The sequence below is a fragment of the Emydura macquarii genome, unplaced genomic scaffold (genome assembly GCF_026122565.2).
Source record: "Emydura macquarii macquarii isolate MOO-44397 ecotype Brisbane River unplaced genomic scaffold, CSIRO-AGI_Emac_v2 contig_2680, whole genome shotgun sequence".
In the NCBI taxonomy this organism is placed as follows: Eukaryota; Metazoa; Chordata; order Testudines; family Chelidae; genus Emydura; species Emydura macquarii.
The window spans coordinates 978881-1002311 of NW_027132817.1; positions in this window are offsets into that span (position 1 = coordinate 978881).

Consider the following 23431-nt stretch of genomic DNA (forward strand, 5'->3'; position numbering starts at 1 on the left):
GGCTATCTACTATAAATTCATGGGCCCAGATTTTTAAAGGTATTAGTGTGACACTCTGTACCTTAAAGTAGCACCCTGGAACTCCCATGTTCACCACTCATATGACTATGATGTTTTGTACAATGCATGCCTGTGAGGTATCTTCATTTTTAAAGTCTTTATCTCTTGAACCTTAATATCCTGTTGAATTGCATGTGCTATCATTCTACATGAATAATAAAGTTCTATGAACATTCTAATGAAGTTCTGAAGTATTGCTATATGTGTTATTGAAAGATGTTGTGAGGTTGGGAGACAGCCACAGCTGCCCTTTCAGTAGGGACAAAGGAGCATCTATCACTGGCCAGACAGGCATTAAAGATCCATCAAGAAGAATCCACTGTCCAAAAGGCTCCTACGAGCAGGCATACATGCAGTGGGGACTGCCTGACCCCCATGTCAGGGCAAGGATCTTTCTAGTAGCTGGAAGAAAGTATAAAACAGGGACAGTGACATCATCACTTGGCCTCTGTCCTCCCCCATCTCAACACCTGGAGGACTGTCAGGCAGACAAAGACTTTGAACTAGGGAGATTGGTCCCAGGCTGGACAGGAACCCAGCCTGTGTATGGGGAACTGTGAGCTGCCTGTAACATCTGTTTGGGTGAGAGACTGATTCAAATCTTGCTTAGTCTGTAGAGTAGAATTTAGACTGCGAATTTATTTTTATTTCTTGTAACTACCTCTGATCTCTGTGCCTGTTAGTCATAATAACTTAAAATCTGTCTTTCTGTAGTTAACAAAACTGGTTTATATTTTACCTAAGACAGTGTGGTTTTGGTTGAAGTGCTTGGGGAATCTCAGCTCAGATTACAAAGGCTGGTGCATGTCCACTTTCCTTTGAAGAGGTGGCAAACTAATTAAAGAACTTGCACTGTCCAAGGGAGGCTTGAGCAGTGTAAGATGGTCTATTGCTGGGGTGATTGGCTGGTGCCTCTCTCTGTGGGATGTATGAGTGGCTCACGGAGTATTCATGCCACTTAGCTGGGCGTGGGGCTTTACATGCTGATAGCTGAGTGGTCACAGCACCTGTAGAGGTGTTGCTGATTGTCACTGGCACAGCATTGTGTGAGAGGAACCCGGACTGCAGAATTAAGGGAGCACAGCGCTCCCACAGTTGCAAGTTGTACCCTGGCGATCCCGTCACAATGAAGTGATGGAACCCTGAGTGGCGCAAGATGAAAAGTCTCACGTTCAAAAGTGACTTAGGCCCTGTCTACACAGCCCACAGCAGCAAACCTCCCCAGCCTGGGTCAGCAGACTCAAGATAGTGGGGCTCACGCCAGTGCTCTTGAAATAGCAGTGTAGATGGTGCTTCTAGCTGTGGCTTGGCCTCTATAGCCTATGCAGTGGGATGGGCTTCAGAGCCCAAGTTCCTAAGTCAATTAGGCATCACAACATCTAGTGAGCAAAATAACATCTACTTACCTCCAGAAATCCAGCCGTAATCTTTATATCTACGGCTACAAAAGAAACTGCAAGTATAAAGAATACTTATCCTTCAAGCACTGTAACATTATTGAAAGTTTAAAGCTCAGTGCTGCACAAACATTAATTCCTCTTCGATCTTACTTTTAGATCTACGTCACTTGGGCTGCCTTGAACTATGCTATACAATTCAGAACAATGTTTTCATTAAATACAGAACAGCAAGGGCAACCACAGATCCACCCAGAATTCCTGAGCTGGCCATGGCCGAGCTATCAACACTGCACTCAAGAACACTTAAATGGGTGTTTCTTTGCCCATCTGGCGAATTCCACTCTCCAGTTCTTGAGCAGGCAACAACTTAGTTCTACATTTCCTGTTAATTTATGATTTTATTTGTATGTGGAAAGGAGCCCTCTTATGCATCAGGACTCCCTCATGCTAGGCACTGTACAAAAAAAACAAGTGACAAATCCTGCCCGCTGAGATGTACAATCTAAGCAAAAGGCAAGAAATACCAATACAGTGTGGGTGAGATTCTGTGCTATGGCACAGGACTCATAGAGCTACAGCACAGAACTTGCTGCCCAGGGGAATGCAGGACTTACGTGGCTTTGACACCCTTCTCATCTTGGATTCCTTCAGGGGCTGGAGAGGCTCCTGGCACAACTTAAGCTAGCACTGTCTAAGTTATGAGAGCCACCTTGGGTTGCCCAGTGTGTTGCAATTCTGCCCAAAAATCTCACCACATTGCCTGATGCCATCCTGCCCCAGCACATCCTATACATGTGTGCCTGTGATTAGGTTCCTGCAACCTGGACTTACATCTCTATTCAGCAGAGTCTGTGGTGGGGGAATTTTCCCCTGACTGCAAATGAGCTTTTAGGATTCCTTTCTGCTCCTTTGGCCCTCATACCCAGTATAAAGGGCCTAGAGTACTGTGGGGATTTTGCTTTCTAAGTATATGATCACTGTGCACTTTAGCCCTGCTTCTGCATTCCTGTTAGGGTCACTTTCCACAAACATTCCTGTGGTCCAGATTTACTGACATCACAATTCACAAAAAGCAAATGTTGTTGTTTAAACTCTCACACATCAATGTTTGTGATGTGACGGTAGTGGCATCACCATATATGCCTAATGACATTTGCACGGACAAGTAGAAGGGTCCCATCATTGTTTTCACTTATTAAAAAGGAAGTAATATGGATCCACTAATAATTTTACCCCCTTATTATTGGACCACACTCTGCAGACTCAAGTTAGGGCCTACGTGGATTGTAGACACAGTCTTCTCCAAGTCAGTCAAAACAAATATCCTCTAAGGACGGAGTAACTCTAAGCTTGTAGTCATCTGGCTATTCCTCGGAACCCCAAAGATACCGTTTTTGGTAGGGTAGTGACTAGTGCAGTCTTAAGGGAATGTTCCTATGCTCCTTTCCTGCCTGACCTGGACACATACATCCTTGAAAATATTAAGCAAAAATGGTGCAAAAAATAATGTCACACAAATACTTTTCAATCTTCCCAGGAACTGTGTCTAAGAATGCCCTGAATAAAATCAAAATATCAAAGTTAATGTGAAGATTTGGTGACTTTAAAACTATTTATATAAGATGATTAATGGAGCAGTTTCTAAAATTACTTGAATGCTGCAACTGGATGAAAGTTTCATCAATCTAAGAATGAAAATGGGAAACCTCAAGACTGACTGAAACTGTGAAAGGGACACTTTAGAGTATGTTAGAAAACATATATAAATGGAATTACATTACCATCCTCTTTGTAACAGCAGTCAACATATTTGAAAATTGTTATCAGGTTTCCCTTCCCTACAGTCTTCCTTTCTAAACACTAAACATGCCCAGTTTTAACCCTTTCTCATCAATCATCTTTCCTAAACCTTTTATCATTTTTTGCTTTCCTCTGGACTCTCTCCAGTTTGTCCATATCTCACTTTAAGTGTGGTGCCCAGAACTGGACATTTTACTACAGCTAAGACCCCACTTTTGCCAAGTAGAGTGAGACAATTACCTCCGATATGACATGAATTATATCAGCCTTTTTTGCAACTGCATCACATTGTTGACACATTCAATTTGTGATCCACTATAGCCCCCAGATCCTTCTTTTGCAATGCTGCTGACTAGGCAGTTATTCCCCATTTTGTAGTTATCCATATGATTTTTTCCCCCTTCCTATATATATAGTACTTTCTTTTTTGAATTTCCTCCTGCTGATATCAGACTTATTTTCAAATTTGTCAAGGTTGTTTTGAATTCTAATCCTATCCTCCAAAGCTCTAGCAACCTCTCCACTCCATTATCCCAGTCATTAATGAAAATATTGAATAGTACTGGACCCAGGACAGACCCTTGCAGAACCCTACTAAATACATTCCTCCCCCTCCACACTTTGACAGGGAATCATTGATAACCAGTTGTACACCCATCTTTATAGTAACTTCATCTAGCCAACATTTCCCTAGTTTGCTTATGAGAATGTCGTGTGGGACTGTGTCAAAAGCCTTATTCAAATCAAGATGTACGTTTACTGCTTCTCCCCCTCCCAATAGGTCAGTAACCCTGTCAAAGATGGAAATTAGGTTGATTTGGCGTGATTTGTGTTCGTCACAAATCCACACTGGCTATAACTTTTATAACCCTATATGTCTAGGTGCTTACAAACCGATTGTTTAATAATTTGTTCCAGAGTTTTTCCAAATATTGAAGTTAGGCTGACTGGTCTATAGTTTCTGGATCATCTTTGTGCTCCTTTTTAAAGATAGATACTATGTTTGCCCTTCTCCAGTCCTCTGGGACCTCACCCATACTCCATGTGTTCTCAAATATAATTGATAAAGGTTCCGAGACTGCTCCAGCTAGTTTCTTGAGTACCCTAGAGTGCATTTCATCAGGCTCTGCTGACTTAAGTTCATCTAGATCATCTAAATATTCTTTAACCTGTTCTTTCTCTATTCTGGCTTGTGTTCCTTCTCCCTGGTTGTTAACATTAATTGTATTAAACATTTGGTCACAGTTAACATGGGCTATAGAACTTTCCCCAAAATAATTCCTGCTTAAATTAGGGCATCTCTTTTAGAAAATATTCAGTTTTGATTTGAAAACTGCTAGTGAAGGAGAATTCACCACAACCCTTAGTAAATTGTTCCAATGATTAATTGCCCTAACTGTTAAAAAAAATTATTCTTTATTTCTAGTCTGAATCTGTCTAGCTTTAACTTCCAGCTATTGATTCTTGTTATACCTTTGTCTCTAAATTGAGGAGCCCATTATTAATTTTTTTGTTCCCCATGTAGGTGCTTATAAACTGTAAGTCCTCTTTTAACCTGATCTTTAAGCTAAATAGATTGAGCCATATTAAAACACATATTGTTTGCTTCTGCCTCACACTCTAGATCATTCTGTATGAGTGACCTGTCCTCTTCATTATTTGTGTCATATGAAAACTTTCAGTGATTTTGTTTTCTTCCTCATCCGAGCTGTGTGGAGGAAGAAGCCTCTGATTCAGATGCAGAGGGGACAAAAACCAGACCAGGGAGAGGGAAAGGTATATACTGGAACAAGAAGTCTGAGAGCAGGGTGTGGTGAGTGTCTGGAGATGTTGGGAGAAACTTGGGTTGTCTGGGCATGAAAACTAGGATCTGGGGGGGATGAGGAGGAGAGGTTATTTGGGACTACGATGGGGACTGGATGGTGGGGAGACTAGGAGATGCTGAGAGAAGTAGAGAGACTGGGAGCCAGTTGCCAGGAGGAAGGGAGCTATGCACATATTGGACAAGGAGCTAGATGGCCTGATGACAAGGAAACTGGAAGCACTGGGAAGGTGGGGGGAAATAGAGGCAGATCTGACAAGAAGGTGGGGTGCAATGGGAGAACTGGGAGTGGCTGGATTAAAATAGTGGGATTAAGAGCGAGGGAGACTGAGATTGGATGAGGAATTGACGGAGGGAGACTGGAAATGGGATCCAGTTGGACAAATTGGATGAGGAGCCTGAAGGGGAAACTTGGGAGTGGAGAATGGGACTGTGACAAGGAACTGGGACTGGGGAAGAGACAGGATGAACTGGAGGAGGTTGGAGGAAGGATGGGGCAGAAGGGGTCAAACATGGGACGTGGGCAGGGAATACGCAGAAATCTGTGACCACTAGAAAACACTGCCCTCCAGAGCTTGGGATGGTGCCAAACATTCTCAAGTCTCACCATTTCTTTGCTGTCAGCAAATATTTTTGAAACCCACTGACAAAGTGTGTGCCCCATCCCTCACTGATGCTGGCCCACATAGAGGATGAAATTCTCCTTCTGCTATCAGTTACTCTATTAGTACAAGTGGCAAAGGTCTGAGCAGCAGATCTAATGATTCTAATCATCCTGATGAATCATGTGAGTGTACATATGATGTCATGCCATGAAATGTTGGTTTTCCAGGTTGATTTCTTTAGGCACCTAAGAAATTACACAAAAAACTGTTAAAAGAATGTTATTAAGATTGCAAACTCAAACAGTCAAAATTTGGAAATGGCAGCATTAACGTTGTCTGTGCAGCCTTAACTTGGCTCCCCCATGCATACATATTATGATGGTCATTAATTACATGATTATACTAATTTTTCCACAGGGTCCCTGCCTCATTCAGTGCATAGGATGGGTTTGGTCTGGGAATAAATCAGTGTTGTATAATAAAGGAGGCTGCTTGTAGGAGCCCTATCTCATCTGTTGCCAAAGTTGGAAGTGAAGAGTGAAAGAGGTAGAGGACTGCAGGAAGAAAAAGGAGGATCTCATGGTTTAGACTGTTTGCTGCCTGGATAAATGGATTCTATCCCTGCCTCTGACAGAGAGTTCCTATGCCATGCTAAGCAAGTCACTTAAACCAAGCTTTTCAGAAGGTGTCACTAACTGTAGTTTTCCTTATTTTTTGGTGCCCAACTTTAGATCCTGGGTCATCATCTGTAGAAGTGCTGAGCCCTCACAACTGCAACTGAAGTCAATAGGAGCTGTACTTGAATATATAAGGTGCTATATAATGATAAGTACTCTGAAAAATAAGGTCCTAGGTGTCTCGAATTGAGCAATCAAAATTAGTGGATCCTTTTGACTTTTTTCTGTGCCTCAGCTCCCCATCTGTAAAATACGATAACATACCCCTTTGGACTAATGGGTTTTGTGAAGGTAATTAGCATTTGTGAAGCACTCAGATAGCATAGTGATGAGTGCCATAAAGCTGCCTAGGGGGAGATAATAATTCTGTCTACAGAAGGCAGGGTTTGTGTGTGTGCAGGAAAGAAAACCTGTGGCTGCACGTTGAACAATGAGGAGAAAACAACATTTTGAAGAGATCAGTGAATGGGCAGTGGGTACTGAATGAGGCAGACGTCCTGTGGAAAAAATTAGTATGTAATCCTGTAATTAAAGAATATATCATAATGCATACATATGAAGGACTGAATTAAATTTGCACAGACAACATTAATTCTGGCATTTTCTAACTTTTGGGTGCTTGACATTGCACCTTAATGTTCTGTTACATACACACACGTGCCCATACACCCCTCTATATTCAAATATTATTTGTATTGCTAAGACATCAATCACTGTAGTATCTAGGCAATAATACATGAGATTAAAAATCAAGTCAAATTCCTCATGAAAGAGGACTTGCCTTTCTCCACCACATGTTTGAAATTACCCTGCATAATATAACTAAACATTCACAGCTAACAACACCACAGTCAGCCCCTTCACTGAGAACACTGTGCCTCTCATTCCACAAGCTCCATTAGCTGCAGTGTCACTATCCAGTCTAGTTGCTGAAGTTGGGAGTTGCACAAAAAAAGCTTGGCTGAACAATAGATGTCCAAAACAGAAGGCAAACAAGGTGAGGGATAGGCAAGGTGACCCATTTCAGATACTCAGGCCAAGACTAGTTATAGCTTAATAGCAGAAGGCCAGGATCTTGGTGCGAACCCAGGAATGCTAGCACACCAGTTTGGAGTACTGATATCACTCGGATGTACTCTACCTTCCCTACCCAACCTAGCAGCGGGGTCACCCTATATTGACCAGCTATAGGTTCCTGGAGAGCCTTCGTGGTCGGACCAAAGTAAAGCATATAGTAATAGTCCATTCTTGTCATAAGTGCATGGAACACAGTTCTTGCTGTTTCCTCATAATACTTCCCCTCTCCTATCAGCAAACTCTTCTCCCTCGTGTTGGCTGGCTGGAGCTTTGACCAGGTGTTTTCATTCAAGCTCCTATTTCCCAGAGCAGTCAGACAGGAGGAACACTCGATTATCCACATTTGAGGGCTGATTTCACTCCCACTGAGGTCACTAACAAAAGTCCTAGTGATTTAAATGGCGGCAGAGTCAGGTCCTTGATTAGAAGCAGATTCAGAACTGGGTTTTGCCAGCATATTGGTGGCACTTTAGCTCACAGTGTCTTTCTCCAAGAGGCCTTACATAAAAATGTGACATTAGTGGTCCTTGCACAGCCCATAGGACCACATCCTTGGGAGGAGTAACTGCCCATCATGACCTTCTTGGATCTATCTGAGAGTCAAGACATAGCATCATATGTGCTTGCCACAGATAGGTAAGAAAACAAGATTCCTGCCCAAAGGCTCTTTACTCTGATTATGACCTGGGAATAGAGGGGAATAATAATGTAGCTCACATTTTTTGAAGGATGGCCTTGATTTTGAGAGCTGCACAGAAATTTAACTTATTACATTCATATTTCTTTGACTTCCCCCAAGAAAGGCATTATACGGTACATGTTGTTGCTATATTACAGCTCTATTGAAGACGGAGTCCCCATTGTGCTTGGGACTTTCCAAACACATATGAAGACATATTAGCTGCCCAGCTGTTGTCCACAGATATCAAAGCCAGAAGGGACCATTGTGATCATCTAGCTTGACCTCTCATATAACACAGGCCTTAGAACGTCACCAAAATAATTCCTAGAGCAGATTTTTTAGAAAAACATCCAATCTTGATTTTAAAAATTGTCAGTGATGGAGAATCCACCATAGACTCATAAACTCATAGACTTTAAGGTCAGAAGGGACAAATATGATCATTTAGTCTGACCTCCTGCACAATGCAGGCCACAGAACCTCACCCACCCACTCTTGGTAATAGACCCCTAATCTATGACTGAGTTACTGAAGTCTTCAAATCATGGTTTAAAGACTTTAAGGTACAGAGAATCCACCAGCAAGTGACCCTTGCCCCATGCTACAGAGGAAGGTGAAAAACCCTCAGGGTCTCTGCCAGTCTGCCCTGGGAAAAAAATCCTTCCCGACTGCAAATATGGCAATCAGCTAAACCCTGAGCATGTGGGCAAGACTCATCAGCCAGACACCCAAGAAAGAATTCTCTGTAGTAACTCCAAACCCATCCTATCAAACATCCCATCCCAGGCCATTGGTACATTTACGACTAGTAGTCACAGATCAGTTAATTGCCAAATTAGGCTGACCCATCATACTATCTCCTCCGTAAATTTATCAAGCTCAGTCTTGAAGCCAGGTAGGTTTTCTGCCCCCCCACTGATGCCCTTGGAAGGCAATTCCAGAATGTCACTCCTTTGATGGTTAGAAACCTACATCTAATTTGAAGTCTAAACGTCCTGATGGCTAGTTTATATCCATTTGTTCTTGTGTCCACATTAACACTGAACTTAAATACTTAAATAATTCCTCTCCCTCCCTGATATTTATCCCGCTGATGTGTTTATAGAGAGCAATCATATCTCCCCTCAGTTTTCTTTTGGTTAGGCTTAACAAGCAAGCTCTTTGAGTCTCTTCTCATAAGGCAGGTTTTCCATTCTACAGATCATCCTAATAGACCTTCTCTGCACCTATTCCAGTTTGAATTCATCTTTCTTAAACATGGGAGACCAGAACTACACACAATATTCCAGATGAGGTCTCACCAGTGCCTTGTATAATGGTACTAACACCTCCCTATTTCTACTGGAAATACTGGAAATACCTCGCCTGATGCATCCTAGGATTACATTAGCTTTCTTCACAGCCACTTCACATTGGCGGCTCATAGTCACCCTGTGATCAATCAATATGCCCAGGGTCTTTCTCCTCTTCTGTCATTTCCAACTGATGCGTCCCCAGCTTATAGCAAAAATTCTTGGTATTAGTCCCTAAGTGCATGATCTTGCACTTTTCACTATTAAATTTCATTCTATTTCTATTACTCCAGTTTACAAGGTCATCTAGATCTTCTTGTATAATATCCCAATCCCTCTCTGTCTTAACACTACTTCCCAGCTTTGTGTCATCTGCAAACTTTATTAGCACATTCCCACTTTTTGTGCCAAGTTCAATAATGAAAAGGTTAAATAAGATTGGTCCCAAGAGCGATCTTGAGAAACTCCATTAGTAACCTCCCTCCAGTCTAACAGTTCACCTATGACCCATTGTAGTCTCCCTTTTAACAGTTTCTTATCCACCTTTCAAATTTCATATTAATCTCTATCTTTTCCAATTTAACTAATAATTCCCCATGTGTACCTGTATTAAATGCCTTACTGAAATCTAGGTAAATTAGATCCACTGCATTCCCTTTGTCTAAAAAATCTATTATCCTCTCAAAAAAAGGAGATCAGGTTGCTCTGGCACAATCTACCTTTTGTAAAGCCATGTTGTATTTTGTCCCAATTACCATTAACCTTGATGTCCTTAACTACTTTCTCTTTCAAAATTTTTTCCATGACCTTCCATATTATTGAGGTCAAACTAACAAGCCTGTCATTACTCAGAGCACTTTTTCCTTTTCTTAAATATAGGAACTATGTTAGCAATTATCCAGTCATATGGTATAATCCCTGAGTTTACAGATTCATTAAAAATCCTTGCTAATGGACTTGCAATTTCATGTGCTAGTTCCTTTAATAATTTTGGATGGAGATTATCCAGGCCTCCCACTGTAGTCCCATTAAGCTGTTAGAGTTTGGCTTCTACCTCGGATGTGGTATCCTCATTCCCATTAACCACCCTGCCACTATCCCCAAGCTCTTCATTAGCCTCATTAAAAACAGAGGCAAAGTATTTGCTTAGATATTGGGTTTAGCGGTCCCATGTCTTCTTTCTTTGTTTTCTTCCTATTTATATGGCTATATATCTTTTACTATTGGTTTTAATTCCCTTTGCAAAGTCCAACTCTACTTGGCTTTTGGCATTTCTCACTTTACCCCGAAATGTTCTGACCTCCAAGAGGTAGCTTTCCTTGCTGATCCCTCCCATTTTCCACTCCTTGTAAACTATCTGCTTTCTCTTAATCACCTGTCTGAGATGCTTGCTCCTCCTGCTTGGTCTACAACCCTTGCCTATGAATTTTTTCCCCTTCCTTGCAGGCTTCAGATAGTTCTTGCAACTTTGACTTTAAGTGATTCCAAGCCTCCTCTGCCTTTTGATCCATGAGTTCTTCAGTCCAGTCTACTTCCCCAACTATTTCCCTTAATTTTTTAAGTTAGCCCTTTTGAAGTCAAAGATCCTAGTCACAGATCTATTTTTATTTATCTTTCCATTTAATTTGAACTGAATTAGCTCATGATCGCTCGAACCAAAGTTGTCCCCTACAACCAGTTCTTCTATGAGGTACTCACTTCTTACCAATACCAAATATAAAATGGCATCCCCTCTTGTTTGTTCAGTAACTATTTGGTGAAGGAATCCGTCAACTATCACTTCTAGGAAAATCTGGGCCCTATTATTACTACTAGCACTTGTCCTCCAGTCTAAATCTGGGAAGTTAAAATCTCCCATAATCACACAATTCCTAGAAGTATTTACTTGATTAAAAATATTAAAGAGGTCTCTATCCATGTCCAAATCAGATCCCTGTGGTCTTTAACACACCCCAAGCAATATGCCAGGAGAAACTCTAGTACCTTTCTTCCCCAATGTGATATTCTTCTCGCCAATAGTGGTTATTATTTTTGTAAATCTCCAATGTGTCTCCCGTGTTTGTATCTCTTCTCCAAGAAAATGAAATTGTGTCCTTTGGAAATATATTTTAGACATGTAACCAGGCAGCTTGCTAATTTTTGTCCCTTGCTGTGTCATTTCTCCTAAATACTCAGTCAATAGCAGAGCCACCTTCCAAATCAGTATTTAATCTACCTTTCTGATTTTAAGCGTTAATTACAAAGCAAACAAAAATGTCTAGGTTTGTCCTTTACTGCTTTCTTATGATGTATAAAAATAGCCCCCAACCATTCAGAATTTTTTCTTTGTCTGCTGCATTTTTATATTTGAAATATCAAAAATATCAGGAGAGTCTAAGTAAGCTCATCTCTTCCCCACCTTTGAGTGGAATGAGAGCTGCAGTTCAGGTGTCAGACTTGTGTGACATTGCTGGAAGACCTGCACAGTGACCTATCAAAGAGAGGCTCTGACATTTCTAATAAACAAACAGAAAAATGTGAGATTTTCCCTTTTTTAATAAGACAGATGTGGAAGATGGAAACAATGTGAGTGTGTATCCACAACAAAGGAGCATTAAAGTGAAGGCCAACTTGAAAGAATTTTGTTTTGTTAGAGGTTTTCTGTTTGGTTGGTTTTTTGGTGGTGCAGTTTGTCTTTATGTGCCGAGTGAAAAAGTTTAAGCAGGAAGGAGAAAATATATGCTGTATCTCATTGCTAGCTTAGATTTCTCCAGAAAAACATCCTTATAGTTGCAGAAACACTTGATTAAAACAATATTCTGCAATCCATTAATTCTCTTTTAAGAAGGTGGGGAATACAAGCAAATTTGGTCCCTGATAAAAGTCAATCAAAAGATTCCTATTGACTTCAAAAGGGTTTGGATGAGGCTCATAGAGTATAGAATATTTGCTTGCATGGATTTTTTTTTAAATGCAGAGATAGAAAAGGAAGTCATGCATACTTGTGCACAGTCCACTAATGACAGTGAATTAAGAGGATTTCTCAGAGACACAGAGGTCAGTCACTGCATGGATTAGCTTCTGAATAAGTGTCAACTGGGCATGATATAAAGTTGCCCAGGAGGCCAATGTCAGTAGCCATGTAATCTAGGTGTGGTATGTCATATAAGTAGTCGGGGATTAATCTAACAGACATTGATGTCATTTATAGAACATTCCAGGTGCAGGAAAAAAATTACTATAATTCTGGTTTAATGAAGCACATTTTCATGGCTGTTCTGATCTGTAAGAAAGGGTCCTTAGTGAACTCCCTAGCATTGTGTTAATATTTACAATGTTAATTTAAATGCAAAATACTGAATCTTATTTAGTGGGCACAGGAGGCTCAAGAGAGACCAGTGCTAGAATGAGAAACCCTTGTTTACTTTTATCATCTTCTTCATTATTTCTGTTGCAATAGAACTCAAAGAGGTCAGTCAGAACTGGGGACCTATTGTGCCAGGCAGTGTACAAACTTAAGAGGTCCAGCGCTAGGAGGAAAAGAAATTATGAAGTTCTTATTTTTTCCCATAAAATATTTTAATTTTCCTCCACTGCAGGAAGCTCTACATATTTTTACTAAACTGCATATGAAAGTGGAAGTGCATGGTACACTTGGAACTCAATATCTCCTCCTGTTTAGTACCCTGAACCTGTGAAATTCTGAGCACCTTCAACTCTGATTGACTTTCATTGTGTATGTATCATTACTTTTTTGAGTGATCACTTAGGGTCAAATTCTGTGCCAACTCTGGCTATGGAAGGACCCCTGGAAACAGAACTAGTGCAGTTCCACTTTACAAAGCATGGAAAGGAGAAGGCAGGATTTAGATAGGATAGTTTTTGAAGGTTCTCTTCTTTGGTCATGCACAGCTGCAAGGATGGAGGCCAAAAAAATTTACAAACATTGCTAGTGAAATGGATGGAGCTTTAATGGTACATACACCAAATAGCAAGGGAGCAAGGAATTTGCAAACTCTGCTGGTTAATATAGAATAGCTTCTAGCTCCACAGAACAATTAAACACATAACAAAGAGCTTTGAAGCCCTGTTAGCTATTTAGCTCTGGAACAAGGAACTGAAATAGGTTGGGAAGCATCTGTACACCCAGTAGTTCTGAGATTTTTATTTTTCTTAACTTTTTTTCCTATTTCTTTGCATTTTTTCCTTTTAAAGAAAACCTTAAAAATGGAAAATAACAGAAGCCACCCAAACTATCCTGCATCAGTGCAATTCCAATTTTGTTCCGTCAAAATAAAAAAAACTTAGAAATACACTACCAAGTTCCATTATCTTGGCCATATTGCATGTAAGTCATATTTTCTATTTCTCTTTTTCTTGTACATATATTGCTATGTGTCCTAAAACATATGCCATACAAAAATGCTTTGGTATTCTAACTAGCATTTCTTGACTTTTAAACTGATGACACTGAAATGAATGGAAATTTCCCCATGATCTTCAATGAGGATTAGGTGCCATTTTAATACGAACTGTGTAATCTTGACATTGCTTTAACTGTCTTTGAACACTGTATTTTAATATTAAAGTTATATAATTGTGTTAATAAAGTTCCCTTCATCTCCCTCTTATACGCTTCACAGTGAAAGTGTGATTCTAAATAATATTAATTAAAACATGATAAACTGCATAATATGAAAACAGCCATATTTCAAAATGGATTTTTACTGGAAATATCATGAGGGGAGAGAAACAAGTTAGTCCTCCTTTCATACCTTTTGTGTACATTTATGAATATTCAAAGGACCCTGTGTCTCTACCATGACTGGTAAATGCATTCTTTCTTCCTCACATGGCTAGAGGTATGGATGTTGCAAGACCAATGTATTACGTTACATTTATATTACCAGACCCAACTCATAGATATTACAGGTCTCTTTAGAAATATGATGTGTCCACAATTCAAATGTGCACATCTAAGCTAACCTGATCAGATAAGACTCGCTCTGGCAAGGTACTGAATGCTCTAACCTGAACATAAAAACCGAAACAAAAAATTGAAGTACATACTGAACTTTATGTGCATACTCCTAGTGAAAATAAAACTAATTGACTTAAAAGTGGACTGTTCACATGCTTAAATTTAAGCAGATGTTTAATTGGCTTGCTGGTTCAGGCCCAGGGCCCATATCCTCAAAGGCACCTATATGAGGATATGGGCCCTTGGCCTGATCCAACTCTAACATAGGCATGCAGATTTGAAGACTTGGGCCTAAGTACCTGGCAGGACTGAGTGCACCAGCACTTAGGTACACAAGTATCTGCGTTTGTCAGCTGAGAGTCCACACGTATAACTGGGCATCCTTGATTTGATTTACTTTAACATAACGCTGTCTGCCAGATTTGGCAGATATGTTTTTTAGCTTAGCTTTTTTTTACCTGTGAAATGTTTGGGATAAATGTTATATAATTCTAAACATCTCACAGGTAAAAAATGCCAAGCTAAAAAAACAACCTGTATTATTATATAAAGATGGAGAACCAGTTTACAAATCTGGCAGACAAAGTTTTGCTAAAGAAGGTATCCAGAGCACTCCACTTCACAAAGTGACTCAGAACAGTTATCTGATGCCATTGAGCAAATCACGTCTATTAAAATACAAAAACAAACAGCAAGAAAAACCATAAGCACATATTTTTGTATCACTGTAGTAGCTCAGAAGCATTTTCTTACTTATTGAGTGAGTTCACTTCTTTGTCAGAACCAAGCCTTCAGTTTTAAAGGTATGTGCTTTCAGTGAGGATATGTAGAATCATGTTCACTGCAGGGTAAATCACACCCTAATGCATAAGAGATTTACAGCTTGCCTCATTCACCAAGCACTAAGAGGAGGAAAGTACAGCTCTAAAGTTTAACCTATTCTATAGCGAAAATATCTGTGTACAGATGTTTCCAAATATATAGAAGAATTTTCTGTGAATTATACTCAGGGGCAGCACATGAGGCTATTTTCTTCCCTTCTTTAAGGATTTTCTCTAGAGCCAGTTCTTTCCTTCAGTACTTTCCAAGACAAGGTGCACTTCTTGACGTGCTTATAATAAAAACATTGCCCTTATCTATAGGCATTCAGAGGTGGTGCTAGCCCATTGGGGTCCTGAGAAGGAATATTTTGGGCCCTCCCCCCACAATAATAATAAATAAAAAATGAATAGAGGGCCCCCTTGAACTGCTCAGGGCCCTAAGCAATTGCTTAGTCTGCTTATGCCTAGCACCAGCGCTGTAAGCATTGTTATAGTAGAGCTGAGTGCATGATTTTTCAGTTCAGCATCCAAAACAAACAAAACAAATGTGCACAAAGCACAAAATGCAGGCTGAACAAAGCAAAGGTTGATGGCAGAATTGCCTCGTTGTGCAATTTCTTTGTGGATAGCATGAACTTACTGTAACAGGAGTAAGTCCCACACTTTGGCAAAATCAGTAGATTTTTTAAAAGAAATACTGAGGTCCATTCTTAGAAACAATCCTTTTTATTTGCCAGACGTCGATTCATTGAATCTTCAATTTGTGCATTTCTGTATCAGTTCTGGTATTCAGGATTTCTGCTTAAAACTAGCTGCTATAGTAATCCACAACAACGCTATAGTGTGTGACGTTCTGCATAAACAATAACAGAATTTATTGTTGCAGATCTACTAAACTGTACTCAGCTCTCAAAACTGAATCCAGCAACAAAGCATTGACTTCTATTACTCTTGTGACCTGACTAAAAATGATATCTTTATCAACAGGCTTGGACAAAAGTAGCAGCTTATTGGCTGAAAAGGGAATCCATCTGCCATGTAATTATCTTCAGGTGCCTGCACTCAGCAGGAGGGCTATGTAGCATCCAAACTAATCAGATCACAACACAGTCCCACATAATGATATTTTAAAAACAGATTTACGCAATATTGTGGTTGTTATATTTGACTAAAATGTAACAAAAAGGAATTAAAGAAAAAAATATTTGATTCCCTTTTTCTCATTCTTTTTCTTTTGCTAAGTAGCTTAGCCAGCTGCTAACACTACTGCTCCATAAGGGGAGTGAGGAGGGAATCTCATATTGATAGTAGTAACTTAAATATGAGGCTGCTTTTAATCTGGACTTCCTTTGTCCTAATCTTCTGCTGCTCTGCATTTTGGCTTGTCTGATTATTGTCTGGTGCTTGAACCTTCATTGATTCCTAGCTTGACGTTCTAGTGCTAACCTTTATCTGTTGCTTTATCTGGCAGCTTAGCCAGGTTTGCCAAGAATATAATTTAAATATTAATATTATATAAAAAATCAGAACAGTATACAACTTTTGCCTACCGTATCTCTTATTGAGCTTCCAAATGTCCTTTTTGCAAAACTATCCAACTCCAGCTATATAGGGGGTGGCAAATTTAGGGAACCTGAAAACAAAAGGGCTAAGACTTAAAAAAATAATTTCTGTTTTTCAAATGATTATTTTCACTTCAGATAGAATATGAATAAATATAGCAATTAAATCACTTAATGGGATAACTAAGAATTCTGGGGTTTTTTCTTCCTTCCCCTCTCCTCTGAATTTAAATATTCTTTAAAAGATCTTGGAAATAGTATTTAATAGATATAGTCTTTTTCCATATGGCAATGGGGAGCAGCTGCCAATATGACTCTTCATTTCCTTGTTTATGAGCCAACATAATCAAGACTATGTAGCTCTGGGAAGAAGGTTTGAGGTGCAAGAGATGGTCTCATCCATCCTCCCTGTTGAAGGAAAAGGCCCAGGTAGGACCGTTGCATTGCGAAAGTAAATGCATGGTTACGCAGGTGGTGTTGAAGAGAGGGCTTTGGATTCTTCGACCATGGGATGTTGTTCCAGGAAGAAGGATTACTAAGAGGAGATGGGATTCACCTAACCAAGAGAGGGAAGAGTATATTCACAGACAGGCTGGCTAACCTAGTGAGGAAGGCTTTAAACTAGATTTGATGGGGGATGGGAACCTAAGCCCGGAGGTAAGTGGGGAAGTGGGACACCAGGAAGAAGCAGAAGGAGGAGGGTGCAACAGGGGCGGCCTCCAGAATTGCACTGAGAAAGTAGGGCAATCGGCCAGTTATCTCCAGTGCCTATACACAAATGCAAGAAGCTTGGAAAACAAGCACTCTATGCTTTCTTTTCCATATAGTGCCACTGTGTCCCATTGATAATCCTCAGTCCACCAAGTTTTTGTGATGCCTATTATATCAATATCTTCATTTAATACAAGGCACTTAAGTTCACTCATCTTAGTATTTAGACTTCTAACCTTTTTATATAAGCACTTTAAAAAATTGTCACTTTTTAGCTGCCTGCCATTATGTGAGGTCCTTACTAAGATATAGAGAATCTCCCTTAATAGATCCTTCCATAAGGAATGTCTCTGTCTGAACCACATGCTCATCCACACCTGTCAGCTTTCCCCAATAAGTAATTAACTTTCTTTGTCAATAAATATTTAGGATCCCAACCATCAGATTATAACAATTTTAAGATGGCTAAACTTGTGCCTAAACTACTTGACAATGCATCTTTGTGTATGATTTTTAAAGTTATGTTCACTGGGAGAAATACAGTCTGGCTGGGGCATGTAGACACCTGCTAGGAAACCTGCTGGTGGAGAAGCAGTATGGCCTAGAAGTCTCTATTCCTGATTTTAGTCCTAGGAAAGCGATTCCATTGGCCCTATGTCACAGTAGCATCAGAGGGCCATTCTAGGGACTAGAATGTGTGATCCATTCATTTTCACACATACATCCCCTGAATTGGGAATGGCAACTACATCTTATCTTCAGCCAATTCCTATATCTACTGGAACAAGCTTAGGAGTACGGAGAGGTGATTGTGGCTATAATAATCTGTGGATGGTGGCTCTGGAGAGCCATTACTGATCACAATAAATATTCCCATTTTTATAGTCTTGAATGCATGTGGTTTTGAACCATTTAAACCAGATTTTGGCCCTTGGAATTTTGGGATTTAAAACTAGATTATTCCCGTGTTGAAGGTGCAATATTTTGTACAGGAAAATATGCTCAACTGTTCTTGCCACTTCATCAAAAATATAAGATGTTGTAGGCTTCCATCAAAGCAATGAAATGTAAGTCCAAGGAAACTCTAATTCATAATGTCACACAGGTTGGTAATATCATTTTGACAGACTGCCAGACTGGTCAGTCACTGTTCTCATCTTTCAGGAAATGAGCCTGGGAGAGGTGAAACAAAGTTTATACAGGGAAAAAAAATTCAAAAGAAAGAACACTGCCTTCATTTTTAAGTTCATGGTTTTGATTATGATTAATAGAACAATTTACATATAGCACCCTCAGCATCCAGAAAGCAAACTTTTTTTACTTCTAAGAAAATATAAGCCATCTAGAAAAGCCTCTGCTGATATGAGATGTTTGTTTAAATTTGGTCTCAAAATACCACTGCCTGGGACAAAGTTTTATTTTGTGGGCACAACCAGTTATGAGTGTAAATGACAGAATAGAATTGTTCAGTTTAGTAGTTGTGCACACAGATCTATTCAGGCCAGATGCTGTCACACCTACTCATGTACTTACCTCCATGATTTGTCCAATTAGAATCAGTAGGAATTTTTGGAGAGTAGCACAGCTCTGAGTATCAGAATCTGGCTCATAGTTAGACACATTCTGATAACTGTGTTTGCAAGTGTAGCTGCAATGGTAATACTGTGTTCAGTTCAACTTGATTTCTCTTATGCGGAGTCCTCTATAAAATGGGGATAATGATACTTACCTCTCTTTTGTAAATGGTTTTGAGATCTACTAATAAAAACAATTGATAAGAGCTAGGTATTATTATTCATAAACTGGAAGTCATTCAAAGAAGACATCAGAAACAGGAGAGAAATGGATGACTTTAAAAAGAAAAATTGAAGCTTAAGATAAGACTGAAGTGGGAGCATAAAAGCCTTCAAATTTTCAAAGGGCACAGATAACACAGGAAGAAAGGGGAGGAGGTGAGCAGCCCTCAGTGGTGAAAGAGCTGGTTCAGGACTATTTAGAAAAGCTGGACATGCACTAGTTCATGGGGTTGGATGCAGTGCACCGAGGGTGCTGAGGGAATTGGTTGATGTGATTGCAGAGCCATTGGCCATTATCTTTGAAAACTCATGGTGATCAGGGGAGGTCCTAGATGATTATAAAAAGGTAAATATAGTGCTCATCTTTAAAAAAAGGAAAGGAGACGGATCCGGGGAACTACAGACCAGTCAGCCTCACTTCAATCACCGGAAAAAACATGGAGCAGATCCTCAAGGAATCCGTTTTGAAGCACTTGAAGGAAAGGAAGGTGATCAGGAAGAGTCAGCATGGATTCACCAAAGGCAAATCATGCCTGACCAGCCTGATTGCCTTCTATGATGAGATGACTGGCTCTGTGGATGTGGGGAAAGTGGTGGATATGATATACCTTGACTTTAGCAAAGCTTTTGATACAGTCTCCCACAGTATTCTTGCCAGCAAATTAAAGAAGTATGGGTTGCATGAATGACTATAAGGTGGATATACAGCTGGCTAGATTGTCAGGCTCAAGGGATGGTGATCAATGGTTCAGTGTCTAGTTGGCAACCGGTGTCTAGCAGAGTGCCCCAGGAGTCGATCTTGGGGCCAGTTTTGTTCAACATCTTCATTAATGATCTGGATGATGGGGTGGATTGCAGTCTCAGCAAGTTTGTAAATGACACTAAGCTGAGGGGAGTGGTAGATACTTTGGAGGGTTGGGATAGAATACAGAGTGACCTAGACAAATTGGAGGATTGGTCCAAAAGAAATCTGATGAGGTTCAACAAGGAGAAGTGCAGAGTCCTGCACTTAGGACGAAAGAAGTCCATGCATTGCTACAGACTGGGGACCGACTGACTAAGCAGCAGTTCTGCAAAAAAGAACCTGGGGATTACATTAGACAAGAAGCTGGATATGAGACAACAGTATACTATGTTGTTGCCAAGGAGACAAACAGCATATTGGGCTTCATTAATAGGAGCATTGCCAGCAAATTGAGGGAAGTGATTATTCCCCTCTATTTGTTACTGGTGAGGCTACATGTGGAGTATTGTGTCCAGTTTTGGACCTCTCACTATAGAAAGGATGTAGTGAGAGTCCAGCAGAGGGCAATGAAAAAGATTAGGGGACTGGGGCACACGAATGATGAGGAGAGACTGAGGGAACGGGGCTTATTTAGTCTGCAGAAGAGAAGAGTGGGAGGGATTTGATAGCAGCCTTTAACTACCTGAAGGGGGGTTCCAGGGAGGATGAAGCTAGGCTGTTCTCAGTGGTAGTAGATGACAGAAGAAGGATCAAAGGTCTGAAGTTGCAGTGGGAAAAGTCTAGGTTAGATTTTAGGAAAAACATTTTCCCTAGGAGGGTGGTGAAGCACTGGAATGGGTTACCCAGGGAGGTGGTGGAATCTCCATCCTTAGAGGGTTTTAATGCCCAACTTGACAAAGCCCTGGCTGGGATGATTTAGCTGGGGTCCATCCTGCTTTGAGCAAGGGGTTGGACTCCATGACTTTCTCAGGTCTCTTCCAACCCTAATCTTCTATCATTCTATGAACAGGGAAGAAGAAGAATTATCCAGCATAATAAAAGGAGGTAAAACTAGGATTAATGGGATGTAGTGAAAAAATGGCAAATTTAGTCTATACGGGGAAACTGCCTGAGCTTGAGATGTATTATGTTGTATAATAATCTCCCAAGGGAAGTGATGGAAGTCTCATTGCTTGACACATTTAAAATCAGACTTGTCAAGAGGTTAGTAAACATAATAGGGATCATTCTTGCACTGCTGGAAGATGGACAAAATGACCTAATAATTCCTCTCCATCTAGAGATTCTCTGGGCCTGATTCTGAATTTTACTTACACTAGTTTTAGAGTTCAGTGTAGAGTGAGATCAGAATTGGAGTCATCCACATTTTGATATGAAGTTGTGCATGTCTTAATTGCTGAGTCTTAAAAAATATTTTTATTTTGTTTAAAAGTAGGCAGAAATGTTGGCCATTCACATCAAATTGTCTCAGATCTTTGTTCACAGGGTCCTTGTTCCCCCCAAAAAAATTTGTAATCCTTTGACAGAGCACAACCAAGGAGAGAAGGTGGCGGGAGATAGCTCTAACCCATTCCCCTATCTGATTGGCCAGGGCTGATCTAAATGATGCTGGATCCAGGGTTCCATGAGGTGCTCCCTATGTCTGTTAGAGAGAATCCTCATCTGCCCCCTGAGGAGAAGTTGCCAGCTGTTTGTTCTGCCAAAGCCAGGGACAAGGATCTGACTCTACATCTTTAAAAAAAGAAAGAAAGAAAAGGTAATTGAGCCTCTTTTCACCTAATGTACAGTTAAAGTAGATCTCAAATCTACTAGTTTTTCACCATTTAAAATGAAAGAAATTGATTTCTCATGTCCCATGATTTTAATCCTCTAATGGAAAAATCACCAAAGCTATAAAAGTGAGTTAGAAAATAAAAGTAAACATCCTCCATTGTGGAGTCTCAGAGCATGGGCTTGGAAAACAAGTAATTTTATAGCCTTACAGTCTGAGCCTTGTGAGCCTGAGTCAGCTGATCCAGACCAGTCGCAGGTCTTTTATTGCAGTGCAGACATATTCAGTGTGTTTCATGTAATTTTATCCACATTGTTTTCCATGGAGATAGAGATACTTTTATATCATTTCTCCAAATATATTGTAATCATATAAAAGTTACAGTGAAATGCCTCATAATAGCATACTACTAAATGCAGCACCAACCCAAGATGATTTGGCATTAAAGGTTTGTATCAGGACCAGCCTTAGGTTTTGTGACACCATGTGTGATAACATATGCCAGGTCCTACCCCCTTCTTCCAATCATTGTCTGGTTCCTCCAGCTCTGCATTTTACACACTCAACCACCCATAATTTTCTGCAGACTGGGGGAACTCTTCACCCATTTCTGAGACTTTGTAATCTCTGGTGACCCCCTATGTGGTTTAGGAAGTGAGGAAGCAGACATGAAATGGTGTAGGCCGCGGAAGATATTTGTGACGCGTTGGACAGAGATAGGGGCTTGATGGGTCTGGTCAGAACTGGTTTGATAAGGAGCACTGCCTAGCTCGGAAAACAAGGTGCAGAGCCAGTTTTGCAACCTGCAGTGTTGCTTGCTTTCTGTGCCAAAAAGGGAGGAAAGTTAGGAAGCAAGGTCAGGTGCTGTAAATTTGCCAGTGCTATCTGTTCCCTAGAATAAATATGTTATGCTGTATATAAAAGCTTGTAATGCAAGTGTGCAATGAGACTTGGCCATGAATTCACTGGGATTGCGTGGTACAAATCCCCTGCAGCCCGCTTCGCAGCATGCCCTAGAGTCTCCCGTTGCTGTTTGGAGCGTAAGCCGTGATTAAAGATAAGTGTACCTAACTGGTGTGGGTGTGTTTTTATTCCTCACCTGGTATCCAGAAACTGCAAGCAACTGTGAGCAGCAGTGCCTGGCATAACAAATGGGAACAAGAGAAGGCTGTAAAAGAGCTGACTTTTGCCACAACCGTCTGGTGTTGGAGTTAAAAGAGGGAATATGGGATGGTGCTTTGGCAAGTGGTTCACATGTGGTGTGGGATCTCTGAATGAATGGGACCCCTTTGTAGACAAAAAGGTTATATGAGTCTATAGTCACCACGAGTTTGCATTGGGTTATACAGAAAAAAGCAAAATATTGTCCCCAAAGACCCTCATAAGGTGGATGCCACTGCTATGCCTGACTTTGTCATTTCAGTCTAGGCCTGTCATGACAATGAGGCTGATAAACCTGGCTTACCTACAGAAAAGAGATTGGAAAGAGTGTAAGGCCTATGGCATTTGGAAAGGTCTAAACTGCTGCACTACAGTAATGCTAAGAAGATCTTAATGCGAAGGGCAACCTTGTTTGGGAACTGGACGTTTTTCAAGGTTGTGTTTTAGGTGGTGCTGGATTTTGGTCTTCAGCTGGGGAACAGAAGGAAG